The sequence below is a fragment of the Papilio xuthus genome, unplaced genomic scaffold (genome assembly GCF_000836235.2).
Source record: "Papilio xuthus unplaced genomic scaffold, Pxut_1.1 DF828780.1, whole genome shotgun sequence".
Classification (NCBI taxonomy): domain Eukaryota; kingdom Metazoa; phylum Arthropoda; class Insecta; order Lepidoptera; family Papilionidae; genus Papilio; species Papilio xuthus.
The window spans coordinates 3,145,198-3,165,548 of NW_013529869.1; the positions used below are offsets into that span (position 1 = coordinate 3,145,198).

Below are 20,351 nucleotides of genomic sequence, written 5' to 3' on the forward strand. Positions count from 1 at the left end.
ATAGTTGACTGAATTATAGAAACAAAATTTATTAAATCTAGCAATAAGGAATTTAAATGTTTTTATAAATTTAGCTTAAGAAATCGTATTACACGAAATAATACCTCAGTCTCTAATAACTAAATAACATTGAAACAAAGCGTGAGACACATCTAAAAGCTGAATTAAATTAATTATATTTAATAATTTATATCATAGGATACATAAACCATATTCTTAGATGCTTAATTTATATTGATATGAAATGAAACATCAAGAATGTTACATAAGTCAACGTAACATTATTTCCAAATAGTAATTAAATTCCTCGTGCGAGTACAAAGCAGAAGATACGCAGCGGAACCTAATTTTCATAGCTGATTAGAGTTACCCCACATGGGATCACGTCATTACGTCACGCATCCGTATTCGGGCATGTGACACATAATTAACTTTGTTTATTCAAATATTATAACAACATATAGGTATAATGATAAATCTATTAAGATATATAAGTCACTTTTGTTTGATACCTTTTTTTTAATTGTAATTATGAATTGATAAAGTAATTAAGGTTTTAAAGAATGTTATTTTTGATTTTGATGCCATTGATTTTATAATATTTATTTATTCACTTTTTTTTTATTCGCCAGTTAAATAAGCAGAAGTGTTCCAAAACACTTAAACTCAAATTTTTCAATTAAACTTCATTAAAAAAATATTACCGAAAAGGATCAATATTTTAATACTGATTTACAAATCGATCTTTAAATTCATTTGTTTGAAACACATCGCTAGTTAGAATAAGGTAACATGGGGCCTTCACCTACAATGTTGATATTACCCATATCAACTGTCGACAGCACGCTACATTACTGCTGACGTTACATTTCAAGTTGTGACGAAGATGTTCAAATTTTGCCATCCTAACAAAGTTATACTAGTTCATTGACCTTATTCATCGATGATATACGAGCAAAAAAAAGTTACATTGTTTGCTACATTTTAATTTGGTATGTCCAATTTATTTTAAAATGTTATGTTTTTCACGAATAATTAAAATTATATATAATATTCTTCACGCTTTATTATATGCATTAAAATAATGTAATGTTTATGAGTTGATTGGTGGTAAACAATATAGTGCGCAATGATCGAACGTCGCACCCTGTATACTTAGGGGCTAAAGAGCCGGTGCATATAAAAGCTGTCTAGAAAGTTTTCTGTCGCTCGCGCCCGATCGATACCGCACTGAGGTACGCCGGAGTTACACGCTAACGAACATCGTGCTACCAACTTGCACTTCATTTAGGTTATTATGTCATATCATTAAGTATTCACTCATCTAAATAATCTTCAAATGGTTTTACAATATAAAAAATAAATCCAGTTCTTATTTTTATTACTGATTTAAAACACACGACAAGTTTATAAATCAATCTTATTACAACTTTGTAAGTTACTAGCTATCGCCCGCCAAGAATTTGAAAAATAACTTACTTAGTAGCCTAAGTGTTCCTCCAAACTATGTTCTACATATATTTCAAATTTAAGCGAATTCCATACAATTGGTTTTTAAAATATTAGTAAGATCGTCAAAAAAATAGAATTCTCTGTTGTAACAAAATACTGTATTTAATATGGCTTACGGCTCTTATTTTCTGAATATCTGTAATCCCCAGCGTGGTTTTGCACGCGATGTGTGTAAGTTCCACTTGCACGTAATGGGGATTTGGTTCACACAGTATTAAATACAATAAAAGTCGACAGGTTCGTCGGTGCGTGTTCATTGAAAGATTAATGTTATTGAATCTGCTAGACTTTTTGGATAACGAAGTAACTTTAATTACACATTTTCTTTACGACTAACCATGAAAAATAAGTCGAAATTCTAGTTCTACATAAATTTACTTCATTCTGTGTTTTCTGTATAAACATTTGAACCTCAGAATTGAATAAACCGAAGGAATAAATGTTGTCCCTAAAAGTTACTGAAACATTAACCAAATGTTTACTTTCATAAGATAAATAGATGTATGATTTAAAAATTTCTGTTGAATTATTTCTTTACGTAAGAAATTTGAACCAAATCTAAAACATCAAGTTCAGAGAACTCTCAATACCATTTGAATATCTACTAAATGTTTAAATGACACCACAAAAGCGCAAAATATCACCCTTAGCTATTGTACAGACCGCTGCGACCGCCGTGCCACACCACGGGGAATCCCAGCACGGCGACGGGGAGATGCACAAAAACATTCATCCGCCGTAGATTTCTTGCTGATATTCTACTCGATACCTTTTTTAATTTTGGTTAAATTCAGTCATGGGAAAGATTTATATATTTCAAAAAGTTTGAAAATTGAATCCATGGCAGTACCTTTAATTATACATAAAAAATCACAACAATAACGTTTAGAGCCAACATCCAGTCAATATCGCGTTTTCTTTTTAAAATACGTCTAATTTAAAAATATATATTTCAAATTAGTTTAATATGAAAATAAATTGATAAATAAGAGTCATCAGTTCTTCAGTTTCGAGGCAAAATTCTCGAGCTAATGTAATAATGCGTATCTTATAGTGGGAAATTATATTACAAAGGTATTATCCATTCTGAGTGAGAAATCCCTTCGGCAGTCATCACGTACAGCAAAGGATTACCTTTACGGTACACGCACCTCGCGCCCCACGCTCCTCGTCCACCGCTCACCTCTCACCGCTCAACGCTCGCTACCACTAATTTATCGCTACCGTGTGTCTGCACCTCAACGCCGTTTTGGGCCTAACTACTAAGATTAACTGAATTGTGTATACACGTCTCAACAAACCAACAACCACTCAATAATTTAAGAGCACATTAAAAAACTTGAAATGTCGCTGACGGTAAAACACTTATTTCTTTGACTGAAAACAAATTTTCAATCCTCGAGCAATAACTACACTCGACTTCTTTGCAAACTTCAAAGGCAAACATTTTCGTAATACTTGTTAGAGTTGTCGCGACTGGCCAGGTTCTTTTCATGGAAACTAAAGTGTTTTCGGTTCGCTTCTGTTTTCGTTCCGCAATTAAACTGCTGTTAAAGTTCTTGCAGCAGTGTTTGCGGAGCACCTGAACAGTCCGCGAAAGTTGTCCGGACGCTGTACCTTGTTTGCCTGCTAATTATCCCAGGTCGAAGCGAACCGCCACCCGAAACGCTGACCCGTTCGAAATGGTCAAACGGGGCTAAAAGCATTTCACAGCTCCATTCAACTACGGCTTCCGCCCGACCCGCCCCGTAACCATAGTGACCGCCCACTCCTCTCTATTATTTCATTGTATCAACATTCATATCGACATCACGTGTAGCGATGGCTCGATTAAACGAGGGGCGCCCCGAAGCCAGATTTGACAAGTCTCCGTTCAAATTAGTCTCCACGGTCCGGCATTGGCACTTCACGCGACGTTTAAAATCAAAAGCGCAGAAGGGTTACATAATCCGGACCTTTTTCGGCGCGCCTTATGTTTGTGTGCATGTCTCGTCTTTTGTCACGTATTCTTAATTAAGGACCGCCGGCTGCCAAGCGACCCCACTCGTCACATTTTCATATCGATTGTGAGAGGGCTACGCTGCATTTGGTATTGTGCCGTTAAACATTTCTAAAGGTATTTTGTTTTTGTTTTTTAATTTTACGATCAATCGCAAATAAAACGATAAATTTAAACGTTCGCTCGGCCCCCGTCTGCAAATCGGAAGCCGAGCCTAATAAACCGACACTTAACCTCTCACGACAAAGCCGATACAAACTGAGTGACATCCCGCTTCTAAAAAGATCTCGCGGAAAAAATCCGGCGGCGACGTGTCAAAGACACCGCGCAACGAGGGAGCCTTTGTTGTCTAACGAAATATTTTTTTAAAGCTCAACTCCTTAGCGAATTGAGAGATTAAGTCTTTTTTGAAGAGGCAAGCGGTCCCCGGGGTCGGCGTGATCATTCCTTCAGATCTCATTTCCGTGGATGCTCTATTTGATTGTTATTTTTGTTACTTTTTTCCCATTATGTCCGGGCGCCGGCGAGATTTGAAGTGACAGTCGACGATTTGCACTGGAGCGCGATAAGTGTTTTCCAGTATTTTTATAACAAGCGTTGTTTGTGTTTACTTTTTACACTACCTATTCTGTTTACCAATATACAAAGAGGAATAATTTGATTATACTATATAATAATATTCCGAAATGACAAAATTAATTTTCTTTACGATTTACAAGTGCTCAAAATCTTAATTTGTATCCAGTTGAGTTTATACAAAAGCCATTTAAAATCTACTTTCTACGGCACCGCATCTCGCAGGAGGCACGACATAAAGCCACAAGAAAATATGCAAATCACCATACGGTAGTAGGTAAGCGTTCGTAAGCCATGTAATTATTCACATCGGATTTGCGAATAACGCCCGGAGCGTTCCATTTCTACATGCACGAATTAAACTGACCCTTAGCGCGCGTTTAAATCAAAACACATGTGCTGAGAACGGGCCGGCTTACTCGGACGCTGATTTTGAGATGAGGGCTTCCCCTTTTTGCGGGTCCCTGCGTCGATTCCTTGCGGGCGATGATCGATACCTCGCCCCCGCTCCGCCGCCGGCTGCGGACACCCTCCTCCTTCTTAATTAGGACTCGGAATCTGCGGCGGACACACACACACACGCCCACGCGCCGACTCCGCGCCGCGCACGGTATAATGTTAATCAACTTTCATTATGCACTAAGGAATTATATGGGTACGCCTAAGGAGTGATTATCCGAGTTAAGACTGCGTCCCCGACCAAGAAATCATACTTTATTATGATTCCGCATTCAGCTTTACGGCGGCACCTCGCGGCCTGACATTCGCATTAGAATTAACTGCGCATATATCACTCGCGCTCTAACAACCATTGTTTGTAGCTATCTAAACTGTAATTAGCTTTGTTGCAAGTTTCTCTGCATCGACCTTTTTTGCAATTGCCTTCGAAAACCGCAACCGCTATTTCGTGATTTTCTAAGGTTGTTAAATAAATAAATCGCAAGTTATATTGCAATTATTTACAAGCCTTGATCAACAAACTTTAAAACTATCTTAATAATCAAAGTTAATATCCATTCATGCAAATAAATATACCCAGGCATACATAGATTCCGCTTTCTTGTTTATATTGCGTGGGATTAGTCCGTGTGTAGTGGACCCGTAATAACCGTCTCGAAAGCGTTTTACACTGAGAATAATATTACATCAAACTTAGTGAACCCTATGTATGTATGTATGACTACAATATGCCAACCGTTACTTAATGTATTATATAATTTTTTATTTTAATATTCTGCATTATTTGTACAGTTCGACTATTTCTCGAATGTCGATTAACTGGATACAATCCAAAAAATTGGTTATTAAAAAAAATCACTTTACAATATTTGTACAAACTAAATCTGTAACTTGACAAATAAATAATTAAATAAAGATACATTGAAATCGCTGCTTAATTTATCCTACCTTTAGAGTCATTTCTATTCGTCTCAAAATATGTTTAAACGTTTCTCAAATAGCTATTTAATCGTGTGAGGCCTTCGTAAGACGGGAGGGCTCTCGTATTGAGTAATGCCCTTTAAGCTACGGTTATGAGGATAAACCTCCAATAAATCTTTCACTTAGGCCGCCCTTTAATTAACGCGTGTAATAAAATTTAATTGATCAAAGCTTGTAGTTTGTAGGCAAGGATTTATGATTGCCACAGTCCAGTTGCCACTTAAACTTGTTATAGGTCGAAACACATACTCGTATTAAATCGCCATCATTTCAAATATAGAGACTTTTTTTATCATGGGTTTCTAAGACCGAAATTACCGTTAAAAACAAGTCACTGTTATATCAACGATAATGACAGAATAACGTATGTTTTAATCAGATATTTTGGTATAAAAAACCCACAGTAAGTACGTATAATTTCTACGTCTATACATTATAACAGTGAGGTTTAACAATGCAATTACTTTTATATCAATCATATAAAACTCACGAAATTACTTGCGAATTGTTTTGATAAATGAATATTCTTCCTTCATTTTCTTTACGCGCAATTTATTGTGTTAACTCTGTATGGTAAGCAGCCAGTAATTATTGAGCTGTGGAATTAAGACATTCCGGTAGCATCGTGTAATATTTTGATACAACCGTAGCGAGTGTAATGTCTCTATTTACGCTGGTAAGTTGTTCTTATATGTGAGGAGGATTTCCACGGGCCCTCGAGCTAATGTAATAGATGAGGTGTTCTCATTAATTACAAAGAACGTCGGGACCAGCGGCCTCGCGGCGGGTAACTTGCAAACAAATTAATAAGATTATTAACTCCTTCCGACAAGTCATTCTTTCTAAGAAGAACGTGTCGCGACTGTGTTGTGCTGAAAATAGAGCTAATTAGAAATTTTATCACAATGTTTTCTTTATTAAACTTTATTTATTTGAAATACTTTCTTATTTATAAATAATTTGTTAACATAAACAAATACCAGCAAAGTGAAGCGAAGCGCCAATAGCCTAATGGTTAAGGGTACGGATTTCGGAACACGCGGTCGAGAGTTGGAATCCCGCCATTCGACTATTGTCGTAATCCGTATCCTAGAACAAGCCTATAGCTTAGTTGGAATGGTACAAGAAATATTAGTAAATAAATAAAGCTCATATACAAATCATGTAAAGCTGACATCATATTCCATTAAAATATCTTCTTTAACATCAATCAATGAAAAAATGATTAAATAAGAATGATGCAACCGAAATATGAAAGTTACAAGCTGTCTTAACCAGTACACGGGAGCATATGTGATTGATTGTTAATGAAGTGCCGTGGGGTGATAGTTATTAATGATCCGCGGCCCCGCCTGCCCGAGACGCTTCTTTATTTACCCACTAACACCTATTAGCCGGCCGCCGACGACGCCCACAACAATATATCATGCTGCTGTAATCGTATCAATCAATTTACTATATTACATCATGACGTCGAATTTATCACCCTTTCCTTACGTAATTTAGCAAAATACACAACTTAGGACTTCGGATTAGACTTTTACAAACCTACAGAAATACGGTTAATCTTTATTATTGTTAAAATTGAAAGTGACAGGGTCTATTATTTCGCCCATTGAACTGAAATATATTATTAAAATAAAATATTGGCAATTCAAATTTTCGACAAGCAACAAAAGGGGTTTTGTTTTATTTCAATTAAATCGTAATCACAAAGATGTTCCAAACCGCAGCAGTCACTCTATCACCGACGATTTAAACAGATGTCGTGTTAAGGAGGTCCTCTTAGAATATTCGTTTGGAATTTAAATTGTAAATTTTGTGCGGCGGCAGGTGCAGGCTTACGATTGAATGTCGACCTCTCACTCCTACTCGTGACAAAAAATATATCCATCCCCCTCAGCAGTAACGTACAAAATCAACGCATAATGAATGTCAACAAATAAAACTCGAGCGTTACTAATTACTAGAGCCGCTCAAACGGAGAGAGGCAATCTTTGCACTCTATTGCAAAGCGGAAATCTTCAAGCTAATGGCGTTAATTTAAAAAGAGGCCGATGACTGGGATTTTTCTTTGCACAAAACTTTTACGGTTCGTGATTTATTGACTTTACGAAGTAGATTTTATTGCTGAAACTGTATCTTCTAACTTGTTAGATGTGTCAAGTGAGCGATATAAAATGTGAGTCACACACGAAGTCTCTTAAAACTAAACAGAGGGTGTAATTCATTACGGATGGGCAGAGGGATACCGGCCTCTGGCTAAATTAAAGTTTAGCTCATTCTCAGCGTTCGCATTGTGGAAACTGTTTGTGTAGTCCGTTCACGGACGTACGGCTCTTTAATCAATGGAGAAATCGAACGGTATCTTTAAATACACGTACAAATTATAAAGCATTACACGTACCAAAGGAATGGTAATTAAATAATATAGTCACATGTGAATAATACTAACGTATATGTATGTCGATCCAAAAACTTTATTATTAGAGGCCCGATCTGAAGGACACTCATTTGAAAAATAATTTTGTGTTCAGTTTTGAAAAAGAGTTAAAGTCTGGAAGTAATTTTTATCACATTAATTATTTCAGTGCAGGAATTCTCGTTAATCTGTGTCGCATTCCCGTTGTGGTTCTTGTGTCGTAGCCAAGTAATTAGCTTTCTAATTTTAAATAGCGCGCTATGCTCCCTGCGACTCATCAATCCCCTCCCTTGCCCGCGAATCGATAATAATTAATTATTTTTGACATAATCGAAGCCAAAATCCATTCTGTTTTTGCTAATTCACGACCGTATTATAAAATACGGACGACGCTTTTTAGATCCGGCAGGATGAAATTGATAAAAAATAAATAAGATTCAATGCAAGTTTTTGCTGAGTTATGAAATTTTCGCAGCGGCTTAAGACGCCTTTTAGCGTCATTAAGATTTTAGGAAAGATAATATTAATCCTATACAATGATTCTATTGTTCTAAAATTTCTTATGTAGACTTAACGATACTAATTTAGTTCCCAAGGACGTGAAACTAGCTATTATTAGTTTTGGTCTATTGATATTATCAATACGAGGTAGATGTGATATTGAAATGACAAGGGTTCGTTGATATCGACAGTGACATGATATTCTATCTAGTAAAGCAGTACATTTCGGTCTTGGACAAAACGAACCAACCTATTTGTGCCTAATATAAACAATGTATTTCACTTTACAGACTGTCGCACTATGTGGGTTAAGTAATCACTTAGACCGTTCCTCCGTACACTAATCTGTTTAAGTGATAGTTAAACAATTTTGAGTGCAGCATTATTGATAACAAATCAAGCTTTTGCAAACACATGTTGGTAACACTTAAAAAATACAAAATAAAAACATTAAGGCCGGGGGTAAGTTTGCCCCGTAATTAAAGTCAGCGAGGCATGCGTAATGAGAGTGGTGTTTGAACGTTCGCGAATACTAAAGTCCGTGCGGACAAGGCATAAGCAGCCACCTGCCCTTGTTTGTTGTCTAAGACCGCGCTTGCTTCACATTCTGTTTGCTTAGGCCTCTCGACCCCCATAGCCTACTTACCATTTATGGCAAATATTCATTTGCCTATCGATATAATGGTATTATTGCATAATAATGTATTTACAAATGATTTTATTAAAACTTTCTTACAATTTTCCTTTAAATGATTATAGTCAAAGGTCGCGTTTTCCGACTAAATAGTAAAAATAACACGAACACAAAGTAAATGTATTTATTTGTTGAATTTACCAAATTGTAATTTTACGTCTCATATTTTCTCAGAGTTAAAATGTATAATCCAACGCTAGAGATACATTAATAATTAATTTACCTTCCAAAATCAGGGTAAGAATCCTCTTGTAAAATTAAATAATATTTTGAAGGGATTAGTATGACGATCGGGCGGACACATGCTAATGCAAGAAGTTTTTAATTAAAACCGACCGCCGTTAAGAGGCTACGTAATGGCTGATCCTCAGGAGGGATCCGATATTGGGCATGTGTACGCCAAAGCCGAAGCACAAACATATTTAGGTCCGGTTGCCGTAGTGCTGCCGGTGGCTAATCACTGCCCACTGCCCACTGTATACAGATTTCTTTGTGTACCCTCATACCCCTTTCTTGATCGCATTTAATTAAAAAAAAGTATTAACAGCAAGGAGTTTATATTAAGCCAGCATTGTACGATCGAATCAAAAAATATATGTTTAACAGCTTTACTAAAAATAATTTATGTTAATAATAAAATAATATTATGTTTTCTTTTCAGATGCTCGAGACTGTAATGATGACAATAATGTTAAGGTATGTTTGTACGTTAATATTTATCTCGAAAATAAATTAAACAAATGAATAACAAAAAAATACATTCTCGCCCCATCTGAATTCAAGTTAACCGTTGAGTTTATGGTTGGTGTGACCGCCAAAAGTCGGCAAGGAAAAGTGCAAGCTTGTTTACTCATATATCAGGGCTTCGACATTTCTTTCTGATAAGCTCGGCTCCCTTGCTGCCAATAAAGTGATTAAGTCGCAAATCGTACCGCTGCGCTGTTCCTACTCACGAACTTTACAATATCCATCTAGGGTTGCGAAATAGTCCCATTAGTTTCAACATTTTTTGTTGCTTGATTTATTTTTGTAAAAAAATATAGGAAAAATCAAGTTTTGAAAAAGTTTTATTTTAATATAGTTGGCTATTTGACTTAAACTATGAATAGATAAGATATCATCTTAATTAATCACAAGTACTCATTATTACAAATAATACAAGTACAGTAACTTTTTATTCTGAATATAATAACTACACTTTCCCGAGCTCAAAATACGCAAAAGGATATTTTTAATGTGCAAAGACAACATTGTTAAGGTGCAATACATACAACACGATTACTACACCCACACTATCCAGCCAGGCCGAGCCCCGCCGATCGGCTCTATTACAAATAAATTGCCCTTCGAAATCGTTCCGCGTGTTATAAATTTCATACGTGCTGAGAAATGACATACGGTATTATTTATTGCCGACAGTTTTTTTTTTTGGTATTTCGGGGAAAATACAAAGAAGACATTATTATGTAATTGAAGTACGTTTTATTAGAGCACGCTGTAATTCTTACATTTTCCTTAATACAGTTGATACTTTTTTTCTCAGTTTTACGATAAAAAAAAACATAAACAAGATCTTAAACTATAGAAACGTTGGAAGAACAACGGAGTGAAATCTCTTAAAAATATAAACGTTTTGCTAAAAATATAAACGTAGTTTTTTTTTATTTTACGACATATTAAAATGAATTTAACAGTTCTTTCTATCTAATAATTAAAGTGTATAGTGTTCTCAAAATAAACTTGTAATAGACACACGAATAACGTATAATATAATTGTCGCTATCAATTTGTGTCAGATCGGTTTACAAATGCGGAGGTGAACCGTCAAACCGCGAGGATAGGCGCGTAATGCTCGGATCGCGTGAAATTGAACAATATCCACCGACGATTGACTCGGCTCAAAGGAAATGAATAGATTTCATTTTAGTGTCATTTGTAGAGCTAATGGCGCCGCCTATTACTGTCGCGGCGGGGGCCGGGACGGGGCACGTGTAAACACAGCCTTATCTACTGTCGACAGTTGTTAACGATCCTGCATTAAAGTTCATTTGTAATTGTTACTTTGTTTTCCTTATGTACAATCAAATGATTTAACCCTTTGAATAGAATTACACTCTAAATATAAAACAAACTAGACTTATATCTCGGGTAATTATACTATAATAGGCACAATTTAACAAAAAAATAAAAAGTACATTATCATTATAAAAAACCATAAAACTACATAACATTATTAGACGTCATGTATAGTTGTAGAAGCGGTGAACTAGACCGCTACACGTATAGCTACGCGCGTTGCTACACGTTGCTACGAACGCATACGCCGGGTTAATTTGTTACTGCGATGTTTATCGGGCCAATCGTGTCCGGTACATTTGTCAGACATATCCACTCGATACGGGGTGAGTTTAATTTTGTCCGGCTCGATCAATTCACTACGTAAACGGACGTTTGTTATATTGGCATATCTGTGAATAAATAAAGTTATCTTATATTTCATTCGATGCCGAAACTAATATTTTTAGGTTATAAATAAAAAAGTACTCTAAAACGAGTATAGTTTTTTATGGTTTTCCTTACGTAAATACTAAATGAGATAAATTGGAAGCAAACGACTTTGAAATTATACGAAGAAAATAACACGTTTGCTAGTATAATTTTACTCCTTATAATGTAATAAAAATCTATAACATGGAGGTATTATCAAAAAATTGGCTTTATTATAAACTATCCAGTAGCTTAACTATCTTGATCGAATAAAAAATTTACGTAACAACAAGGGTGACCGCACGTTACGCGGACAAATTGGTTCAATCGTTCAGCACACGGCCCGCGGGTGAATCGAATCGGACGGCCAAAGGTATTATTTGATAACTGCATTTAATCGGTCTACCGTTTAGCTTTTATTGTGAAAAAGTGAGGTTTTATTTTATATCTGGAAAATAGAACATTTTATATTTGTAAAAGTTTTTTTTTGGATATCAGTAATAGAATACATAAATAGAGTACCGAAAGATTTAATTATTTATAACGTGAGAACGCCTGTAGGAAATTGTACTTAGCTATATAAAATCAGACCACAGGCAAATCGAAGTGATAATTCTCTTTATTCTTAAAACTAATCAAGTATATTTAATCTAGAAGAAGAAAACGTTATCTATTTACTTTTAACCTTAATAAGTATAATAAAATCGATTTAAACTTACAGTTTTTGAAAACATGATATCAATAATAAATTCGCCGGCTTTAATTCAATTCAATAAAATTATACAATACTATGAAAATAAAAATCTAACGGCCGAGTCTGCTGCACGCTAAATAAATTTCGACGAGGTAAAATCTTACATTTAGAATTTGAACCTTAACACACAGACAATAAGGAATCTTAAGTATGTTTAATTTTTCTATGCAGGATACCACAGTCGCTCAGATTGAGTCACGTTTTTTAATTCTCCTTCGAGTAACAAAATCAATTAGGCGATGTCGCCACCAGGGTTATCTTCAATGTAAATTAAAATAATATAAAATGTTTTATAAGTATTGGTTTGTTTTGTATGTGGATTCATTATTATTTTTATTTTATTTTTTTTTTTACATCTTGTTCGAAATCAATTAAGATACATCCTTGTTTACGAAGCGATATTGTTGTAATTGATTCAATTTTAAAATATATGCCTTCAGGTAACCCCCTCACTGTAAAAGCAAAATATAACGTTCAGATGTAGATAAGTTCACTCATAATTTATAGAAATCAAGTGCAATTCGATTTTTATATTCATAGAACATATTTCTGGAACCGTAATATTAAGTAACTAGATGGCGATCTAAAAAAAATTAAAATTATAATTTCCTTTCTTACAAAAAGAACAATATTGACTCAATCAATTTTGTTTTACGGCAAATTATTCATCTTGGAGATTTTACAAAACTCGGCGTCACGCTTGAGCAGTCAAAAACAATACTTATTCAAATGAAACAAAAAGCAATTAACGGTGGAGATATCCCTCCATCCTCGGAGGATACAAAAGAAGAGAGATTATTGAAAAAATAATTAATAAATATTTATGGCAGGCCACCTGAGGAGCGACACCGCTCGGATTCCGTTTTATCCAGTGCTCGAGTACGCATCTGCAGCGTTAGACTCGAAGGCGGTTTATTACAAATGCAAAATTCTCCATTCATATTCAAAATTTTATATCCCGATGTGGCCGGGAGAGAGCTAATTTATTCGGAGGGAGCGGCCAAGGAAACGTCGCAGCACCTCGCGTCTCGTCTTGGGGAGGATTAGGGAAGGGTTGCGCGCTGCGAAATTGACAGGTGCCCGTCAAAAATTACAATTAATAAACGCGACCGCCGCAGCAACCGCCTCAACCGCCGCGACAATTACAATCATTTCCACTGCCATAAATAACATTACCATTCCTAATTGCTGATAATAAGTTATTAAAATATACTTTTATACGTTTTATAACTTTATAGGTATATTTATATGACAAGTTGATTATGTATCTTATATTGTAAAGTATTCACAATTGGAATTCATCAAATTTACTAAACAAATTTAATTAACATAAATCTTAATTTTAATTTCTTTTAATATTAACAAATTAAAGTGCATAAGGTAGACACCATTCTATTCATATTTATTTTAAGTCGTAAGAATTAACTTTCGTATTAAATAAAGCACATCACTAGAGTATGCTATAAGTCCGATATAATAGGCTATAAACATCGGGGTGCGCATCGATTACTCGTTTTACAACTCGGATGACGGTTAATGGCGGTAATCCGCTACTGAGTGCGGTTTAATGCTACAGTACTACATACGTCCGTCACAACTGGCAACACTCCAATAACGACTGAACTCATAGATCATGATAGAGTTATGATTAGTTAAAATATGTTTAGAGAGCAAAGTGATTAACACATTTTATTTGGAATACAGTGTTCCGATTTGCATCATATGACTTAAAATCATGTGTAAAACGAAAGGAAAAAAAATTATTCACAATCAATTATTATATACTATCTATTCTCTTATATATATGTAATTCTCTGGCTTAATTTTCAACAAAAAGGCGAAAAATACATATTTTTTCTCTTTTAATCATACTTGATTATATAATATAGGAAATAAATTAAATTTACGGTTAGTGCTCAAAGCCCTCAAAATTTCGATAGAAGGTAAAAAAAACCGCAACTATCAGTTTCCAATTGAACCATCAAATAGATAGCACCGCACATAACAGAGTGGGTTTAAACAAACAGCATACACGGGCCAGTATGATGAATCGCTTTTGTACAATCGTTTGATCTGCGCCAGTAAATGCATTCCGCTGCGTCCGATGCGTCCGCTAACAAATGACGCCACTTCGTCAAAAGGTCAATACAGACTCAATGAATGTCCGATGTTATAGTGATGTCACTTAGTTATCGATATGTGTTGAATTACTTTTTTTAAACCATTTAATAACGTAAGTATGGTGCTGGAATTATAAAATGAATATGTCTTGGTATATCGTAAAAATTTTATTTACATTTAAAATTTCTTACTATATATTAGTATTGGTATATACGGCACGATATGTGCTTACAAAGGTTTTATTTCTTTCTAACTACTGCATTAACTGCTACAATTGTTCAACATAAGTAGAACTTTTAAAGAAATAATATAATTTAAAAATGTAAGAATTCCAACGTAAATCTAAAAAAATACAACTGCAACAAAACGTTCTGTTAATCTGACGATTAATTTGAACATCGATAACGAAATCAAAACCGCCCTCGAGGTGCAGATAGCGGGCAATATTGATAGCAGACATTTTTCACGCGCGCCAATCGTTCGCTCTAGCTCTTTCTGTTTCTATTCAAAGCTTTCCCAGTTTGAATTATTGAAACAAATGACATAACATGATTTTTATACTAACCAGATTTAAGCAATTGATGCTGGCGCATCAAACAATTTCGGATTTAATGATGCTTTAGAAATTCACTAGTGTAATTTTCATTCGGGAATTTCCATAAAGTCTGCGTCGTAAATATTTTGTCCGATTACCGTTCGTTCGACAGCCGCGAGGCGTAAGAAAATGTTAATTAACGAATCCATTGTTTTCCCGCCCGCTCCCGGCGGCTCCAAGATGGTGCCGCTTCCGTTTCCGGCGGCCGCCTTCTTTATGTGCGTTTCCCTTATTTTTACGTCAGACGGGGTAGAAGCGGCATTGTGGCGCGCGTCGGAGTATAATGATTTTAATTTCCTCTAATCAAGCCATCGGCTCGGGGCTTAAGAATTCTAAACATGCTCACCGCGAGCGCGACCGCACAGGCTGACAGAAACATCAGCACTTATTCTGATTGCGCCGAGTCGAGTGTGGCGCTGAATAATTAATACGCCTTCATTTTGTTACGCTCCTCTCGCGACACAAAAGGACCGCGTCACGTTCATTTATGATTTGCCAAGTGTTTGTTACCATAATATTTAAACGTTATGTTGGGATTTACGCTCCAAAATGTTTATAAAATTTTCACTTTATTTTAAGTTTTCATTATCCTATGATTTAGTTTTAAGTACGCTGTTCTGTCATCTTTTACTTTTGTTCGATTTTATCCACAATCTGTCGTCCGCGACTCCGTCCGCGCGGTATTAAAAAAACTTAATTAGTAACCTATGTGTTCTAGACTCTGTCCTACATCTATGCCAAATTTCAGCGAGATACCTTCTTACAAACATTTAACCAGGTTAACATTTCCACTAAATAAAGGCTTAATCATGCCAAAATTCATATAACGTCTTTTGAATTTTTTTGTTATAAAACTAATATCATAACGACTACAAACACCATAGCTATTATAAAAAGCACGACTCGAAATTAAATGATATTGGGGAAGTTAGTCGCAACCCTTTCCAGCGCGTACTAACGACCGCATTTCGGTCGCCTAAATCACTACGACGCCACTTGCAATTAATTTTTTGCTTCCATACATCCCTCTAGTGATAAAACATTTCATGAAAAAACAAATTTACATTAACTAGATAGTTTGATTTTAAGTATTTTTCTATTTCATGATCTTTTTTTTTAACTGGTATCCTAATTTATGCAGCTACACTATGTTTCGTTAAAGTGGATTATTGCCATCATGTTTAGTCGGTTGCAGTCCTATAAACATCAATAAGTCAATTGTACTTAATCTTGATATATTAAGCCGGTGAAAATATAATACTTATAGCTGTCGTCTATACTTATTGTCGCTATCAATAAGTATTAAAGTTTACATATTTATTGAAAGAAACACAACATAAACCTCAGACTAAAGTTGCAAACGTGCAAATTAAAGTATCATAAAATTTTATACGCAAATAGTTACCGAACAAAAACAGACTTCGAAAACAAGTACATTACATTTTATATCAGCACATTATATTGGATTGTACAATCTTATCACTAGACACTTAAAAGATAGTTATCTTTCTTGACTCATATAATATTACATGATGTTTACCCCATTTGGTTACGAAGATTTGACACAACAGATGTCCTTTTGATCTACGTAATGTAAATTTTCATTTTCATTTAAATAAAAAAAATATATATTGACAATTATCTTAACTAAAAGAAAAAAGAGTAATATAAGAGTAGCTTCTAATAAATAAAATCTGTGCATTAAATTTATCTGGAAGATATCCTTCCGAATTACCCTTTGAGGTTTTTCTTTGGTTTTGTAAAAGCGTACCGCCCGCCGCGCCAACCGGCGACGTTTGGCGGCTACGTACGCGGGAACAGCAGCACGGCAGCGGCCTCTATCGCACAATTAACACAACCCTTGCGCACCGCACTTTGCATTCAAATCACATGAAGAACAGAAGCCCCGAGTACGAAGACTCGACGCCCGGGAATTAAGCGCGAAAATAACTGGATAGACACAAGATCCACTTTGAATTATGTCACTTTAAAGACTACCTAAGTTATACAAGTAATAAGAACTTATAGATATTATGTTAATGTATTACTAGTGACACAGAAGCCTGAAGTCTGTCAATAAACATAGAATTTTGAAAGTTTAGCGTAAATATAATGAAATGGTGTTGGCAAACAGGAGGTCCTAAAAAGTAGGCCCATATAGGAAGAATCATTATAAGTTCCATAACTATAAAAAGCTTGTAACTTTACTTAAATAATTGTTAATTAGTGATCAATTTTGCTTATTCAACCATGTAAAGAATTATCTGATTGAGAAACCGCTACAACATAAGGTCCTTCAAGAAGCGAGGGTATCACCATCTAAAAGGCCGGCTTGGCATCTACGGTTCGTCTGGGAGTGCAGATGTCCATAGGCGTAGATGAACACCTCCGTGATCCCGCTGCTCATTTGCCCCTTCTGTTAAAAAAACATCAAAGTTTGTTACGAACTTAATTTCCAATAATCATAACGTAACATTAAAATAAAATCATCTTGATTTATTTCGACAAAACTAAGCGAAACAACTTCATCTCCCCGACACACTCATAACCCTCGAATAAATAAGGCGCAGCGGCAATAAATGCGAAAAACGATTACAGATCAATGAAGCGTGGCTTCCCTCTCGGGGCGCAAATAAAGCCCAAGTACACACTTCAAATATGCTTTTCTTAATCGTTCTCATAAAACAAAGATCAGCCCGCGGTCTCCCTCGTACGGCGAAAAATTGAAAAAAATATACACCCCTTGCTCATATCGCCCGTCAATCATTGTCGAGTTTAAAAACGAGTTACTGTTAAAACAATTTAATTTAATATAAATTAAACACAGGCAATTGTTTTCAGAATAAATAAATAAGATGTTTATTGCAAAATATTTCGAGTCGCGTAAGAATCCATATAGAACCTTACTTAATTAAACAAGAATAGAAACTTATTATACTTAATTTTTAATCACATTAGACTTCATAGAGTAAGTTATGCATAAGTTATGTGATATGCTTTTAACCATACAAAAGAATCTTGTACAAAATATCCTCATACTTATAAATTTATATTTAATAAGATGAAGAAAACATGTGTTCATAATATGTATTGTGTATTCACGTCAATTCTTAGAAGAATTCGCTCACGTCACTCTTAAATCTTAAAAAAAATATCGGTATCGTTTAAAGAAACCTCTAAGGCGGTATCGAGAATCCTGGAGTAGAATTAGCTTAAAACCTCCCGGCGGATGTGTCATCGTAATTTGTAGGGGAGAGATGACGGATCCGACGCCCCGGGCCTCCGCGAATTATAATACCATAAGCTATTTTAATCTTAACTTAGTTAAAAATCTTGCGGCGGACATTAGCATTAATCACCCGTGACAGCCATTGTAATGGATATAGTGTAATTAATGTCTCTTGACTTTGATAATAGATTACGTAATTGCCTTATGTGATTTATTAAAATGTTGCTAACAATGCTATGTACATACAAGTTACATCACTATTTCCTACAATTTAAACAAAAAATACGAACAATCACAGTTTATCTCCTGTTAATGTTCCTTCCGGTAAACTCAAAGTAATTAAAAGCAAATAGAACATCTTAATATGCCAAAACAAAATATATTGCAAGGTGAAGAAAATATTTATTTCTGTTCTATCGGAACTAATTTTATATCAAACTAAATTAGAATTATAAATTACCATTCAAAGTGAACAAAATTAAAATATAATTTTCCAAGAAACAAAGGAAAAGCCTCATCAAGAACGAAATCTAAAGCTTAATTGAACGTCGACATTGAGAGATTTCAATTCAATTACTAAACCATATTTAACGAAATCCAATCCCCTTTCCCTCGTCAAATAATATTATTTATTCACAAAAAATAATACAAAACGCGGCTACGAGACGCTGAACGCTCTGTTGGTTTAGCGGAGATCATTCGATGTAAAAGTTGGAAGCCGAGGACGAGGACGGAGGCAGGAAGAAAACTTGGATAAGCGAAACCCTCTAAAAATGATTGATGCCATAGAGCGGGTGCGGGCGGGGTGAGGTGAGGCGAGTTGGCTTCGAGACCGCAGAGCGGCGCCTCCACAGCTTATACATTTTAAAACGAATAAACGTCGAACCGCTGCAAATTTGAGAACGAAGATCATTAGCGCTATACCGCATCGAGCGCCCGCCGATTCATTATTACCCGATGGAATTTCGTATTTTTGTTGCGGCCCCTACTGTTTTATAGGCTCGCCCGTCAATCATTTCGGTAGAAACGATTAGATTTTAGCATTAAAACTCGCTCCACTCGAGCGGGAGACGTCGATAGCGCAACAAAGGCGATCGGTTTGCTCGCATCGTCGATCGACAATTTCCTAACGTATCAGTAGCATTGAACAATTGTGTGAAGACATGTTATTACACGAAGCATTTAAGAGCTAACGAGCACTGACGTCGTTTGTTTCTGGAGAGTCTTTGTTCGGAATATAACAATTAGGCAGACAAAGCGGCCGGTGGCGGTCGGTGTTATCGCGGTGATTCGCGGCGCGGTACAATGCGATGCTGCACAATGCAGCCTCAATATCTTTGTACCTTACCCGCCGCGTCGCTCCACACCGCACCGCACCGCGCTGCCTGCTGAGGCCGATGCACTCGCTTGTTGAATCAGACTCCTCGCCTGCACTCCTTTAACTTGATACTAACATATTAAATGTAGACATTTCATTTGAAACCATAGAGCTAAAAATACTTGGAAATACACGATATTTTATGTCTTGTAAACCTTCGCCATTGATATATTCGATTATTTTATTCATTAAAGACCTTTAAGTGAGTAATAATTACATCAAAGGATTCCTTCTATTGATTAGTGCAGATGCCCAGTAAAAAAAATCTCGTTAACAAGAAAGACAACAGTTCTATAAAGATATAAAAATAGTCAATTCCTATCTCCTTAAATCTTCGTGCTATATTAAAATGAGGTTAAATTAATTAAAGATATAGTTTTGCAGCTGCAGTAAGTTAGCATCCGTGGGTGGCGGCACCTCAAGGCGTCGGGCGGCTCTTTGTGCTCACTTCCTGCTTCCGACCGTCGCTCACGACACTCGCCTCTCTACATTCAATGTACATTTGATGTCCTCCGCAAAATCTCTCTCCACACGTACATTTTACTTATTATAATAAACTTTATTTGTGTGCGCATAGTATTCTTGTGCTAGTGTCACTTATGATTCTGTTTTTCAATGTAGAAAGAGTAAGACGTCATTTTTC

At 35.6% G+C, this 20,351-nt stretch overlaps 1 protein-coding gene across 1 annotated transcript in view; it reads left to right on the forward strand.

Annotated features, from left to right (window-relative positions):
• The window catches only part of LOC106128516 (uncharacterized), a 70,051-nt gene that overhangs the window by 23,485 nt on the left and 26,215 nt on the right, over nucleotides 1-20,351 (forward strand). Inside the window, exon 2 of the mRNA XM_013326939.1 lies at nucleotides 9,806-9,840. The gene's annotated coding sequence lies outside the window, so the exon portion shown is untranslated. The remainder of the gene's footprint in view (nucleotides 1-9,805; nucleotides 9,841-20,351) is intronic.